This window comes from Pelobates fuscus, chromosome 9 (assembly GCF_036172605.1).
Source record: "Pelobates fuscus isolate aPelFus1 chromosome 9, aPelFus1.pri, whole genome shotgun sequence".
NCBI lineage: Eukaryota > Metazoa > Chordata > Amphibia > Anura > Pelobatidae > Pelobates > Pelobates fuscus.
In genome coordinates, this window is record NC_086325.1 from 2,695,719 (window position 1) to 2,711,322 (window position 15,604).

General features: G+C 42.7%; 1 long non-coding RNA gene across 1 annotated transcript; it reads left to right on the forward strand.

Annotated features, from left to right (window-relative positions):
- The first annotated feature begins 2,570 nt into the window (after positions 1–2,570).
- LOC134573316 (uncharacterized) lies at positions 2,571–14,043 on the forward strand. The gene is made up of 2 exons (XR_010085316.1): positions 2,571–2,649; positions 13,161–14,043. It is a non-coding gene; the product is annotated as an uncharacterized LOC134573316 (long non-coding RNA).
- The last annotated feature ends 1,561 nt before the right edge of the window (positions 14,044–15,604 follow it).

Below are 15,604 nucleotides of genomic sequence, written 5' to 3' on the forward strand. Positions count from 1 at the left end.
TAATTAAACAGTTATATGTTTGTGGAATACAAACACATTGAATAGTTGACCTACTTCATAAAGGACAATAATGGCAGGATATTAGTAATAAAAAATATAGTACAATGCAATATGTGGAAAGGTGTAATTAATCAATTCTAACCCTTCCACTCATAGATTTAGGAATGTTTGACGTAGTGATCTTTCTTGTGAGCTGAGAAGTTCCTGTCCCTGAGACATATATAAGACGGGATGTCTCAGAGCAGAGGACATTAGAACAACTTGGATTCACAACTAGACTCTAAAGTCCAGAAGTGAAATTTATTCTCATTATGACTGCCGAAAGTTTCCTGTGCAAAGCTGGACTCTGGGCTCTGGCTGTCTGCATGGTTCTCAATCTACAGGTGACAGGTAAACAAAAATGTTCTCTTATTCTATCAGAGACTCTGGATTTACAGTCTTGGACTTTACTTTATTTCTGTAATGCCCACTTATCGTAATGAAGTAGACCTCATGCAGCCTCTTCTTTTACTATCAAAGACGAACACACAGTGAGGTCATCTTAACTCTACAGAAGTTGGAAAAAGACCTGTGAAGGAAAAATGAACAAAAAGGCAGGTAGAGAGGGGAAGTGTGTTTGGGGACCCCTATATGTGTCCTCCATTGTTAGCAAGTTACTTGTTACTTGTTAGAATAAGAAGAGATTTCACCCAAAATTCTGCTAACAGGTTTACCCCCAGGGTTATTTACTAAAGCACGCACTGTCAGGAATTTACAGAGAATTAAAAGAGAAGTTTGAATTTTAGGCCAAATTCCATTTCTAAAAATTAAACAGTTTTTATTCTTGCTATTTTGGCATTAAATTCTACAATTCACTTTGAATGCCTAAAAGTTCACTCTTAAGTGAATAACCTTAACATGGATCCACTGCTTTGGCTTTTTCAGGTAATAGTAAATACAGGTAGAAATAAAGTTGTGGGGTGCCCAACAACACAGTCCCGGATCTACCATTGTCTTAAAATTACTCTGACCTCAATTCGTTCATTTTCTTACAGCACTAATTACGTTTTACCTGAGCTAAACAGCTAATAAACGTATGGCGTCGGAGCCTTTACCAATCCTTTCCTTAATATATGGTTCCTCACCCCCTTTGGTTTGAGTGTTCACCATTTTATCTTTTCTTTTTCAACCGCTGCTTTCCTTTCATTTCTTTCAGTTTCATGTCTGCCATAATTATCTTCTGGGTTCCAGATTACTTTGATTATTTTATTTAATGAAGTAATGATTTTACTAGAACCCTTACAGAAATCACTGTACATTAGGACAGCGTCTTTTTCTCCAGGTCTCTCTCCCTTCATCTTTTATCTTAGTTGCTTATTTTCTTCTCTGTCTCTCTGTCTGTCTGCCATTCTTTCTTTCTTTTTATTCCTTTCTCCTTCCTCTCTTTCTCTCTCTCCTCTATTTTAGTTTCCGTATTCCTCCTCACATCGTTATCCCTCCTCCCTCTCCCTCATTTCCTCACTTTATAAACTTGTGTAACACATTTAATTTTTTTATCTTCAGATGTGAAGGCACAAAACAATGGTACAGGTAAGCAGAATCCTGTAATAATTATTATCTCTCATGTAACACTCAGTTTGCTAGACGGCTTAATATCTCAAATCAGAATCCAGGTGTATGGACATTGTTATTTAAATTCTGCAGATATTATATATAGTGCTAATTGTTTCATAAGGAGATCTGTCTATATTTGTATAACACCTAATTAACAGAGCAAACCCTGTTCCTACACATGTTGAAACATGTAGAAATAAATTAATAAAGAGTAATATATGCATCATGCACGTTGCAAGTCAGTAGTTATACAGAGAGGACGGCTTGACAGGTGGGTGGGAAGGTCTTCTTGTGGACACATTCAACAAAGCTGCTACCTTTATAGGGTCAAAGTTGTCCTTATTTATTTACCATTGGGAGCTGCCTAGAATTTGAGTATAAAAATACAATTCTGTATTTAAAACCTGGAGGTTTTTAGTTCTTCCTTCAGACCCATTTCTGGCAAGGAATGATATGTTACTAAATAAAACCATTAGTTTTGAATAATGAATGCTCATAGTGACATACAAGTTTGCTTCAAAGCGATCTCTGTGTAAATGTTAGACAATCTATCCTTGGATCAAATTTCAGCCATATCTGCGGCAGCTCAACTCCCAGATCAGCAACATAATATATAACTTATCGCATTTTGGTTAATAGCAAATATTAGGTCAACATAGCTGAAGTCAAGAGATTTTTATTTTGTCTAAAACCTGAAATCCCAGTTTAGGAAATGAACCAATTATCTGATTTCTTTATGGCTGCAATGGATGCTGGGATATGTATCCAAGGCTGGTTAGAATATTTTTTTATTTTAACATATTTTACTTATCCATTGGCTGTAGGCATCAGCGACAGAGATGGGAATGACCCTGCCCTGGGCTGCTGTATATTTAGTCAGTTATTATCTGTATGTGTCCGCTGATTTCTGATTTCTTTGTTCTGTTTGCTGTATATTGTTATTTGTATCAACATTCACCTGTCCCTCTCTCAGGTGGCGTACCTGGATGGGGAATAGCACTCCTGGTTTTGGTCAGTCTGGTTCTGCTCTTGATTTTGTGCAGTTTCTGCTGTTTGGTGAGTTTTTATTGTTAGATGTATTTTAATTTGCAGATAATTCCAGGGGAAGCTGCATTATAATTAGTATTACGTCTGAGAATTTCTGTGCATGCTCTATTATTATTGTGAATGTCCCTGTATTTGCTACATTGTAATTATGGGCCCGTTTGTTGTTTTATAAAGTTCCATTGTAAGCAGTGGTGGTCTGTAGGATGGAGTACAAACAGCCCATAGAGATCCTCTCATTGATCTTGGGTTCCAGCAATTCTGGTAAAACGTAACCCTTCCACTAATTAATTATTTTTGTTATATAGTAAATAGCGTAACCTGGGAAGCAAGGAAAATACAGCAATTTTACATATATTGCAGTTCAGTGATTCCTAATATATCAAAACCTTCTTTCACTTGGGTGAAAGCCTCACATTTTGGGCCAAAAAGAGGTATAAACAGGGATACTTGGGAGGTATGATTGTATCCTTGATTTCCTCATAGCCCTTGCTCTCTACAACTACGGATCAATCTGACCTGATTACCCCCATTTCTTTCATGGTTGTGCATTCTGACTTTTTTTTTTTTTAAATACTTTATTGTGTAAAAGTAACAGTACAAGTTATACATTCCTGAATACAGTGTCATGGCTGAATAGAGATAAAGTACCAAACACTTGTGGAACGATATCAACTATCACAGGGGAGGGGTGGGTAGAGAGGGTACAAGGCTCCAGTGCCTGCTTCGGAGAGCTTGTGTAGTGCTGCGGATATACAGTAATGTCCGGTTCTAATTATTTTCTCTACTCGAAAACTTAGGCAGCCCCTGAAGTCGGAGGATAGGTTAGGTTAAACCTCCTCATCTGAATCCTAGTCTGATCCCTAGTGCGGGTGTGCCGTAGGTCATGTCCCGGAAGCCCGCCTGGCTTCTTCCCTACCAGACCCCCTTGGTGTTAAGCACCCTGTGTGGTATGGAGACCTTGGGTGGTAAAATTGGCATTCCCAGTCAGTTCTCTAGGGCCTATAGCCGGTATCCCGTGCTGGTATGTCCCCTCACCTTGATCCCGACTCGGAAGGGAGTTAGTGTGCCCTTTTTGGGATCCCTGACTTGGCTAAGAGCTTCGTACCCGTCTCGGGAGGTGATAACTGTAACTTGTGGCGGGGTGGGGGGGAGGGGCAATGATGTGAGTTCGCACTATTGGGTGACAGCTCCATTTCTTGTCTGATATGTGGATGTGTTTGTCTTCGGTTTCGAATCTTAGAGGCTCTGAGAGGGGGCCAGGTACATGCGATGCTTGTCTTTGTTTGTGTGGTTCTTGTACCTGTACCTATTTGTTATTCATGAATTTCTCCCATGGCTCCCATATGTCTCTGAAGAGTGCATGTTTGTGAGAAAGGGATGCGTGTATCTCTTCCATGACCCTGATTTATTCTACCTTAGCGATTGTAAAGTATCGCCTGGCACCCCGATTGGGTACCTCCGTTAATGGATGCTCCTAGCATTTCCTGAGGACTCCAAGCACTCTGGCAGACACCACAATCACCGAATCAGAGAAACATATGAATCCTCTCAAGCCTCTGAATGCTGTAGACAGTTGAATAGGAACCATAGGAATAGGCTTACACTCCTAGCAGTCAAACTGGAACAGCATGCAATAAATCCTTCCCCCAATAATGAGACGACACTTCACTTTGAGGGTAAAACAGGAACTCTGGACTGGCACATCCAGCCTGGCTTTTATTACAAGAGTACACATACAGGCCACACCCAGGGGGAGGCATAAAATAACCAATGACATAGATGTTACCTCCCACACATCCCCTCCCCTTAGTGTGACACATAATCCCATTATTCATACAGTTTAAAATATACTTTTTACACAATATTTATAACTTCAAAACCATACATCACATTCACACAAAATTACATATCCACAATCAATCCATTCAGGGGAACAACATATTAAAAAATGGCATGGATCAGACCAGGGGTTCAAAAGTTAGTAAAGTATCTTTTAAAACCCCTAGCTTTCCAGCTCAGACCGGTTTTTACAGAGCCTTCTCTGTGCTGGAGAAGTAATCCAATTATCTCCAGCACAGAGACAGACTCCATTGAGCACATGGGAGCACAAAGACAGTAAAACACTTTAAAATACATAAATTCACCTTTTACACATAACACGCAGACATTTCACCTATCCCCAGATAGCTGGGATCTGCGCGCACAAAACTACCGAATAGCGCGCAGATCCTACTCACACAGTTCACTCGCCACGGAGCCGAAGTCTTTAACTACACGAATGGGCTCCATGGCATAACTATCTGGGTTAACACATTCACATAAGGTCTGGTCCATAGTCCAAAGGCACGAGGCGGGCAAGCAGCCCCCTCCAAGGACATGTGGCAAGGTCGGTTTCGCCACAGCGATCCATTCCCTGATTGATGGAGCTGCAGAATTTTTCCACTTAATTGGTATGAGTAGGTTGGCAGCAGTGATGAGGTGGGTGAGTAGGAGTCGTTGAGGTTTCATAAGGTTGTGTGGAAGTAGTAGGAATAATAGTGTGAGCGGGGTGTGTGGTATTTGGACATATGTTATAGTTAAGAGTAATTTCTCTATGTTGTCCCAGAATTTCTGGATTAGTGGACAAACCCCACCAGATGTGTGCTAGGGAGGCCCCTGGTGTGGAGCACTTCCAACACACATCAGGAGCATTGGGGAAGAGATTATGGAGTTTGGATGGGGAGTAGTGCCATCTAGAGACTCTCTTGTAGTTGCCTTCCTGTATGGTGGTGCAGAAGGAGGTTTTGTGCATCTGTGTAAAGATAGTTTGCCATTGTATAGATGAGATTTGGACGTCCAGGTCTGCTGTCCAGGAGTCTGTGTAGCGGGGTAAGGTGACACTGGAGTGTAACCATAGGAGTCTATAAAATATCGATATTTGTTTAGTTTTGACGTTTTTCACCTTACAGTGGATTTCAAAAGCAGATAGGGGGCGTGACCCTCTATAGAGGATGGGATTGGCTTTGATGAAGTGTGTCATTTGTATGTAGAGAAGCGTTTGCATAGCTGTAGGGATATCCTGCCGGGTTATGCGTTGTAGTGGTTTTACAGATTGGCCTTCTAGTACAGTGCTCAGTGTGAGGTGTGCCTCGTCGATTGTGTTTAGGAGGTGTTGGTATTGTCCTGCCTGCAGACCTGGTTGGAATAAGGGGTTATGAGTGATGGTAAACAGGGGGGACGGGTGTGGGGAGAGATCCACTATCCCCCTTATACGTGCCCATGTCTGGAGCATAGGGACGATGGTGGGGTGTGTAGCGTGATCTGGTGTCAGCAACACTGATCTCTGTGTGTGCCATGGTGTTGTGTGCAGAGGGACACTAAATATTGAGCTTTCTAACATGGTCCACTGTTTAGCGGGGGCATGGCTAGACCATTCGTAGATTCGAGATAGCATGACAGCTTCGTAATATTTCACTATGTGGGGCATCCCTAGTCCATCTGCGGACTTGCTTCTAGTGAGAGTGTCATATGAAATCCTAGGGTGTTTGTGTGCCTATATGAAAGTGGTGAACATCCTCTTGATTTTGGCAAAAAAGGGTTTGGGTATGGCTATGGGTAGGGTCTGGAACAGGTATAGGATCTTGGGGAGGGTGTTCATTTTGAGTATGTTAATTCTGCCCAACCATGAGTGTTGTGTTTTGTGCCATGTCAAGAGATCCTTGGAAATGGCTTCGGTAAGTGGTTCAAAGTTAAGATCAAATGTAGAATCTAGGTGTATTGGGAGTTTTACCCCTAAGTATGTTATTGCCGTGTCGGCCCATGTAAATCGGAATTTTTGTTGCAGGGCGGATCGCATTTGGTGGGTCATGCGGAGTGGGAGAATTTCGCTTTTCGAGAAATTTACTTTGAAATTTGACAGTGCTTGGTATTGGGATATTTCCTCCAAAAGAGGGGGTAGTGAGACATCGGGTGACTGTATGGTAAAGAGGAGGTCATCCGCAAACGCCGCTACTTTGTATTTCGTCTGTCGGACGTGTATGCCTCGAATCTCTGGGTTTCCCCTGATGCCATTTAGGAAGGGTTCGAGGATTAAGATGAACAGGAGGGGGGACAGAGGGCACCCCTGTCTCGTGCCATTCCTGATTTGAACTGGGTCCGAAAGTTGCCCATTGACCTTTAGTCTAGCTGTGGGGGAGGAGTAGATGGATTGCATCCATCTTATCCAGTCTGGGCCAAAGCCCAGTTTGCAAAGAGTAGCGATCAATAGGGTCCAGTCTACCCTATCAAATGCCGTCGATGGACAGCAGAAGGCTATCTTTCGGGAGGCATTGCGCCAAGTAAATGAGGTTTAAGATTTTGGTTGTGTTATGTTTCGCCTCTCTGTTTGGGACGAATCCAGCTTGGTCTGTGTGTATCAGGGATTGGAGCAGGGGGCGTAGGCGGTTAGCCAGGATTTTCGTGAAAATCTTTAAGTCAAGATTTATGAGGGATATGGGTCTGTAACTGCTGCAATTGGTTGGGTCTTTTCCTGGCTTGGGGATGAGGGTTATGTGCGCTTCTAGTGCTGGAGTGGGTAGGGTTGATGTTATTGCTAGGGAGTTGAACGCTAGTGTAAATGGTTCTGTCAGTTGTTCCAAAAAAGTCTTGTAATATTTGTCTGTGAAGCCATCAGGCCCCGGGCTTTTGCCCAGTGGGAGGTGTTTGATAACTGAGCGTACTTTGTCCGGGTGTAATGGGGCGTCTAGTGTTGTTAACGCCTGAACTGGGATCGTGTGATTTATCCTAGAGGCTAGGAAGTGTTCAATATCGGTATGTGAGGGGGGTGTATCCCTGAGGTTATATAGGTCCGTGTAGTATGTTTGAAATGCCTGCAGAATATCTGGAAGTCGATACAATATGTCTCCCTTGGGTGTTTTGATTTTGGAGATTAATATCGACTGTCTCTGTTGTCGAAGTGAGTCTGCTAGTAAGCGGCCGCATCTGCCCCCTTGAGCGTAGTAGGTGTGAGGAGCAGTGATCGTTTGATTTTGGCATTTAACAAGTCCTGTAGGGCAGCCCTTTTGGCCGTACGTGTCATGTATGTGCTGAGTTGCGCGTCTTGCTTGTGGGTGTGTTCGAGGGTTCTAATGTCTTTTGTGAGGGCCTGGATTTTGGCTTTTCGTAATCTTTTGTGTCTGGATGCTATCCCTATGAGTTCTCCTCTGAGGTCGCCTTTGTGGGCTTCCAACGTGATTGGCGGGGCCGTGGAGGATGATGTGTTAGTTGTAAAATAGGTCTGAAAGGAGTCCTTAACTTTTGCAATTACGCTTGGGTCGTTGAGGAGAAGATCGTTCAACTTCCATTGAAAGGTTTTCTGCGGCAACGTGGGTATATGGATGGCAAGAGACAGGGGTGCATGGTCCAACCATGTGATGGGTCCATAGTTGGTAGAGCGTATTAGGTGGAGGAACCTGTTGGGGGTGAAAAACATGTCCAGTCTGGAGTATGTATGTGCGGTAGAGGAATAAAAGGAGGCTACTGGATGAGTGGTGCGTCAGCAGTCGTAAAGTTGTGCTTTGTCCAACATGGCTGTCATTTGTTTGCGGGCGGATGCATGGTAGTGTGTAGTATGTGAAGAAGTGTCTAATTGGGCATCGATGGATATGTTGAAGTCACCCCCCACAATCAAGATTCCTTCCGCAAAGTGTTATATGCATTTAATTTGTTTTTTAAAGGTTTTGCATTGGTGTTTGTTTGGGAGGTATACGTTGGCTAATGTGACTGTATTTTGGCCTATTTGGCCTTGGCCTATTTGGCCCTTGTCGTCGGTCTTGTGGGCCAGGTATGTAAAGGGTAAATGGGCTGATAGGAGTATTGCTACTCCCCGTGCTTTGGTGTTCTTATAATTACTGAAGTATCCTGTTGGGTATTTCCTGTTTTGCATGGCGAGGGCCATGCCTTCCTTGAAATGTGTTTCTTGAAGGAAGGCTATGTCAGCCTTCAGGTTGTGGAGTTCGTTGAGTGTCATTTTTCTCTTTTGGGGGGTGTTTAGACCCCTAACATTAAGGGTAATGATATTAATATCGGCCATCGAGGGATTGCAGTGTATTATTGATCTTGGATTTGCTGTTGTTCACTTAGGGTAGGGGGAGTGGGGTTGTAAGGGTGGGTGTAAGGGGTAATAACTGCAACTAGAACACTATTTACAAAGGGTTAGAACGTCTACAGTTACTGAGTTTGTCAGCAGGGGTGTAGATCGTGTGGGGGTTCCCTTAGTGTACTGACTAAGGTGAAGTTGGAGCACCTAAGTATCTGGTGTACACCTGGGAGAGGTCGGTGTGACCTGGTTGTGGAGCCGAACTTGGTATGTAAGCGCGTGGGGAATGGGATACGTGTTTCGCTGTAGTATTGCGGTGAAGCTTAAAGGTATAGTGTGGGAAGTCTGCTTCAGAAAGGAATCCTGTTTGTGTCGTCGTGCGGGGTGGGTGGGTTATGAGCCTGTGCCGTGCCACTTGTGTGGGTTACAGATGTCTGCCCGGAGCTCTCCCCTGCACCTGCAAAGTCAAGTGTGTGGGAGAACCGCGGATCTTTGGTGAGTGGTATATATCTGCTATCCTGAGAGGGCCTTCTGCTCCCTTGAGTATATGTGTCTGTAAGCTTAATTCAGGCTTTAGGCAGTGATGGTGCCCCGCTCTGTATATATACAGAGTCGTTGTGGTGGTTCCTTACGGGAACGGTTCACATTGAGACAATAATACAATGTCTAGTTGTACGTTGTCCGTTGTCAAGTCCCCTGTCGTACCTGGAGATTCATGCTTGGTCGGCGGAGGGGGGGGGGGGGGGAGGAAAGGTTGGGGGAACAGGCGAGTGTGGCATTTCTTGTGGGCTGTACTCTGGACGGGGGTCTGTCTAGGTCAGGAGGGGGGGGGTCTGGGGTTGTGGGAGTATTCGGTTCCAGGGGTTGGTCTTAAGTAGGGGGCGAGTCAGTGTTGGGGATGTTTGGTCGATATTCTTCTCCTGGCCGTCTGTCCCACAGTGCCCTGTTAGTTCCCTCAGTGAGCAAAGAACCCTTGTTGGTAATTGATCAATTTGCTGTCCCCCCAGCATCTGTCATCTTGTCGTCAGATCGTGTTTCACCTGCAGCGGGCGGGGGGTGGGTGGGGGGTGAGAATTGGTGATGGGGGAGGGCACCTTTGGTCGGTGTGCGTTATGGCATGGGAAACGTGGGATCAGTCGTTGTCCCTGTACACCTTTTGAGGAGCTGGGAGCAGCAAAAGGGGGGAGAAAAGGGGTATTACCAAGAGATAGTGCTGTAGTTGGGAGTGGGACGTTAATGGAAGGGGGACGTTCGTTATCCGGTCGATAGTCTGGTACATCTTAAAACAGCTGATAATAAGCATTTATATATAACAAAGCAGTGTCGAGACAACCAATGTATATACAATTAACTAGCTAACCACAGGCAGCACCTGCCTCTTTACGAGGGGGGGACTTGTATTTAACCTGTTGGGAGGATTCGGAGGTTTGTCAGTATCGGTTACGGTGGGACTGAGGATGCAGGTGGGCCTTGAGGCACCGGACACCTGCCCCGTATCAAATACCGGGGTTACCGATATAGTCCACGTGAGAATCATTTCTGGCACGTCTTTCAGGCCATCTCAACCTACCATTCTCCTCCTCCCGGAAAGCCCCTACAGGTTGGGGTTAATTCCTTAAGTCGGTCCAGTATGGATTAAGTTTGAAGACCCCCATGTCTATTCGTAGTGGTATGCAGGTAAGGTGGAAGGGGCCTTAGGGAAATGGCGTTGGTCAGCAGTGAGTCGCTTTCAATGTTTAGAAAGGGGCAATGGTCTGGCAATAGTCAGCTGTAGTGAATACTTGCGTGTCCCGTGTGCCATTGTGGTCTCACTGGAGTTGATTAAGTAGTCCGTTCTGCAACCTGCTGGCCTTATTGCTTATTATTTCTATGGTTGTGGCGTCTCGTCCGTACACCTTCGGAGTCCGGTCATGTTATAGCGTGGTCATCATTATAGGGATATGTATAGGGATGTGTATGGCACAGCACAGGCCGTGTTACTTATTTGTGGTGTGTAGATGTGTAGATGTTTCCGTTCCTTAGTGGCGGATGAGATGTTGGGTCGGTTCACCTGTCGACTTGTCCGGGAAGTCCATCCTCCGCTTCATAGGAGAATGGTGCCGACGCGTGCGTTGCGGCTGTCCCATCGTGTTCGGAATAGGGATAGGGCCGTACCAGTCTTGGATTCTGACCTCCGACAGATCGAAGTCTCGGATAAACAGCGGTACATCAGCTACCGATGAGATGGTGTGTGGGGTTCCCTTGCATGTTACGGTGAGTGAGAAGGGAATGCCCCACCGGTATCGAAGATTTCTAGCGTGGAGTTGATCAGTGATGGTCCTCAAGGCCCTTCGGGCCTGTAGTGTTAGCCACGAGAGGTCTGGGTATATCGCAATGGTCACGTCGTGGAATAGAAGTTGTTGCTGTGACTGTCTCAGCGCATCTAGGATTTTAGACTTGCACTCAAAATAATGGAGTCTGCACACCACGTTGCGGGGGAGGTCCGGATGAGCCCCCGTTGGGCGCAGGGCTCTGTGTGCTCTGTCGAATATCACTGGGGTGTCCGCAGGCCTGTTCAGTAGGAGGTTGAATAATTCCTGCAGTATGGCCTGGAGGTTTTCCCACTCTGCTTCAGGGAGGCCTTTTACTCTGAGGTTATTGCGGCGCCCCCTGTTGTCTAGGTCATCCATCGAGCGCTGCATGGCAGAGTAGTGGTCTGTATGTGAGTCAACCGTTTCCCTTAGTTTGTTTATCTGTGCCTGCATCGTGTCTCTATCATCTTCCAGAGTCGTGACCCGTTGTGCTGTTTGTCGGGAGTCTGCACTTATGGCTTCTAACTTGGCCTGGAAGGATGTCTCCAAGTTGTGTAGCAGGTCATGTTTGGAAGGTAGTGCTCGGAGCATGTCCCTAATATCCCCATCAGTGGAGTGTAGCATTCCTTCTGACCCTGAGGGACTAGATGGCGGCGATGAGGCCTGAGGTGAGTCCCGTGTCGGGTTGAGGCCTACCGGGTTGGGCGGGTGTTCCGCTGTATCTCTGAAATATTTTGTTAGCGCCCCCGATTTTCCGGCAAGAGTCTTGCCCGATGTTTCTTGAGAAACTTAGGGCCGTTTGGGGTGTCCCATTATGTATTTTAGTGCCCGATGTTTTAGGATTCACTTTCCTAGGCAGCGGAGCTCTTCTAGCACACGTCCATGTGGCTTGGCAGTCGTCTCCGCCCCCTCGCATTCTGACTTTTGGGACTGTCCATGTCTGGTAAAATTAAACATTAGGCCTAGATTAAATATTATTAGAAATGCTTATTAAATGATTTAGTAACTTTGGAAAAATGTTTACTATATATAGGATGAGGTAAAGGCAACAAATGCCTACAAAATTCAAAATATAAACAAAGAACAAGTTAGACCTGTGCTGCAGATACTCCACACTGAAGTCCCAACAGTGTATATACAACCAAACACAAACAAGAGTCCTGCGCATCCAGTATAGGTGTGCACCCAGGTGCTACCACCATTTATTTGAGTACAAAGTAAAACAGCAAACATTTCGAGCAGCCGCCCTTTCTCATTGGGAAAGCACCTGGGTGCACACCTATGCTGGATGTGCAGGACTTGTGTTTGTTTTTTGGTTGTATATATGTTTAAAAAGATTTAGTATATTTTGTTATGTCTTAATTTTTTTGTATATATTGATTTTTTTTATATCTTTCGATTTTATAAGGTTGCAAAAAGTTCTCGTAGAATTTTTCTTTCTTCAAAAATATTAAATCATTTGGAGAGGATATCCAACAATATTAAATGTTGACCTTCGGCCTAGATTTAACATTTTTGAATACACTTTTCAATTGATTTAATATCTTTGGATAAATGTTTAATATTTTTCAATATTTTGAAAATGGATTTACATTTTATTTTTATATATTGACATACTTTTGAATTTTTTACATTTTCAAGATATAAAATGTGAAAGCTTATCCAAAACTATCAAATTTCCAAATGATTCAATGCTGTCAGAAAAACTTTCCAAAGGATTTATCTAATGAAGTTTTATGTAAAGTGAGAATTCAAAACTAATTCAACATTTTTGGATACGCTTTCCAAATGAACTCATATTTTGGATGAAATAAATGGTGATAATAATAATAGCTTCTAAAGTGATTTGTTAGACATATTAAAATGTCAAAACAATATCATATATATAAAAAAGAATATTCAAATATGAAAAAATGTAAATGTTTTTCATAATATTAGATCATTTTAAAATGACATATTGAAATATAATCGGATAAACTTTTTAAATAATATAATATCAATTTGAGGCCGTAATGCCAAAGAAGGCAACCTGGGAGCATTCTTGGCTTAGACAATGCTTCCAGTTTGGCTATTTTTAACTTAAATGTAAAATTCACTTTGAATTCTCAGTTTAGTGAGTTACCCTGTGAGTATTTTATGTTCTGTTGGTTACCGTGTCATTCTTTTTTTTTCAGCCATTTATCTGTAAGAAGAGCTCAGATTCCTGCCAAAGTGGCTTCTCCATTGGGAAGTAATGTCATGGAGTCCGTAATCCTGTTTACTAGAAGTGAAATTTGCAATTTATTCAGTCTCCATCACCCACAATCTATTACTTACTCTGAGTTTGCAATGCATTGTGGTACCATCAGCCAGAATGTTTTAGTTATACTCGGGTTGCAATGCATTGTGGTCCCATTACCCACACTCTATTACTTACTCTGAGTTTGCAATGCATTGTGGTCCCATCACCCACAATCTATTACTTACTCTGAGTTTGCAATGCATTGTGGTACCATCAGCCAGAATGTTTTAGTTACACTCGGGTTGCAATGCTTGCTGGTCCCCTTAGCTACAATATATGAATGATTCTTAGATTACAATGCTTTCTGGTCCAATTAGCCATTGTTTTTTAATTATTCTTAATTTGCAATGCATGCTGGTCCTATTCACAACAATCTATTAGTGATATTGAGATTGCAATGCACTCTCTCCGAGAGTCCAATTTATAACTTGACTTGACTTGGCCACATGTTTTCCAATTCTAGTAACATTATACAATACACATTCCTTGGGGGGAACACATTGTGGCCCCATTTACCATTATCTTGTACCAGTTTAGGATTTGAAATACATATTGGATTCTTTCACTCCAACTGTTTCTATATGTTGGTCCTTTTATCCTTTACTTCGCTTTCCGCTTGTTATATTGTTACATCAATTTAATTTTATTATAAAGAGCGTTTACAGTAAAATATATTTCAACTCAGGAATGTGAACTGCAAAATAGGTGATATCCTGAGAAATGTATTCTAAAATCTGTGTAAAATATAACTTATTAAAATATATTTTAAATAATTACGATTTGCACTTGTCTGTCATTTTTCCTTATTGAGATGGGGCTATTGGTGAGATTGTGACAATGAGATTAAAGGCATAGTAACTGTGCAAATTAAAATAACACTTTGTAATATAACAGTAAATACAGGTGATCATCTTTATGAGATTTGTATACTCACTCCAACTGATTTTGTATGGTAAAAAATGTATAAATTAAAGTACAATTAAGGAGGATTCTGATCATGGGTGTTGCTTGGATCCAGAAACACCTGTTGCCTGAATCCGAAGGACTCAACTATTAAATAGAGTATATTTATATATATATATATATATATATATATATATATATATATATATATATATATATATATATATATATATATATATTTGTGTTAGGGGCACATATAAGGCAGATAAGGAGTAAAGATCCAGTATAAGCGTAGGGTAGTATAAAAGAACAAGTTGGTTGTGGTGTGCCGGAACCAACGATACAGTAGGCCTTTAAATAAAGAGGGCAAAAGTGAATAAGCAAAGCTTTATTACAGTCAACAAATATATACAATTAAACAGGCATTTCCTTAAATGCATTTTGTATCTCTTGTACTGGTTTGGGTTTGTACCGTGTGTAAGCAGATGATTTCCACCACCCCAGTGATTTGATAATGTGTACCGGTGCATTGTTACTGGAGGCTGTGGAGGCCACCCCTATGCAGAAGGAGTGACCTGAGTAGTTACAAGGATTGCACCTAGCTGGGTTAACAGAGACCTGACATATTTCATTAAGGTAGAGGTAGTAAGCATTGAGCCTTGTAATACAAATAATGGCTGTGATGGTTGTGAGTTGGGGTTTTGAAGGTAGGAATCTAGGACCGTAACCTGGCACCATTTGTTGTGGGTAGGATAGTATGTATCTCTGCTGATGGTGCTTGTTGACTCGTTTTAGAATGTGGTAGAGCCAATAGATAGTGATCCATGTGTCTACGTAGGTGGGATCGTTGAAGGCAATGAGTTGTCTGAGTATTAGTGATAGTAGAAAACTCGCTTGGCCTTAGAAACCCGTAGAAACCTATATACATGGCTGTTTTTTGTTTTTTTTTATTGTATTTTTTGAAGCGGTGCTAATACAGTACTAATACAGTGTTAATACAGTGCTAATACAACATACATTCTTTGAAACATACCATCATATAGTTCCCTATAAATCGTCACATGTACAGTAATGCAGTTGAGATATTACCTACAGGTTTACAAGAATTCTACGCTGTAGTCATTTAATGCATAACTTTTTACTTTCCTACAACAGTAGGGTTCTTATTCTTTGGGAACTGGTGCACCTTTTTTTTTTTTTTGTGTATTGAATGAGTGTAACATAATAATAACCGGGGGGGGGGGGGGGGGGGGGGACAGGGGGAGGGAAAGGGGGAGGAGAGTTGTCAAGGCATACAGTACTCCAATTTCCTATTTTTCCTTGTTTGTCTTGTCTATACTATGTGTCGTTCATTATGAGGAATGTGTGGGCATGATATCCCTAACCGGGAGGGAAGCAGTTACCCGCGTGTCCCACATCTCCCAGGCTATCACC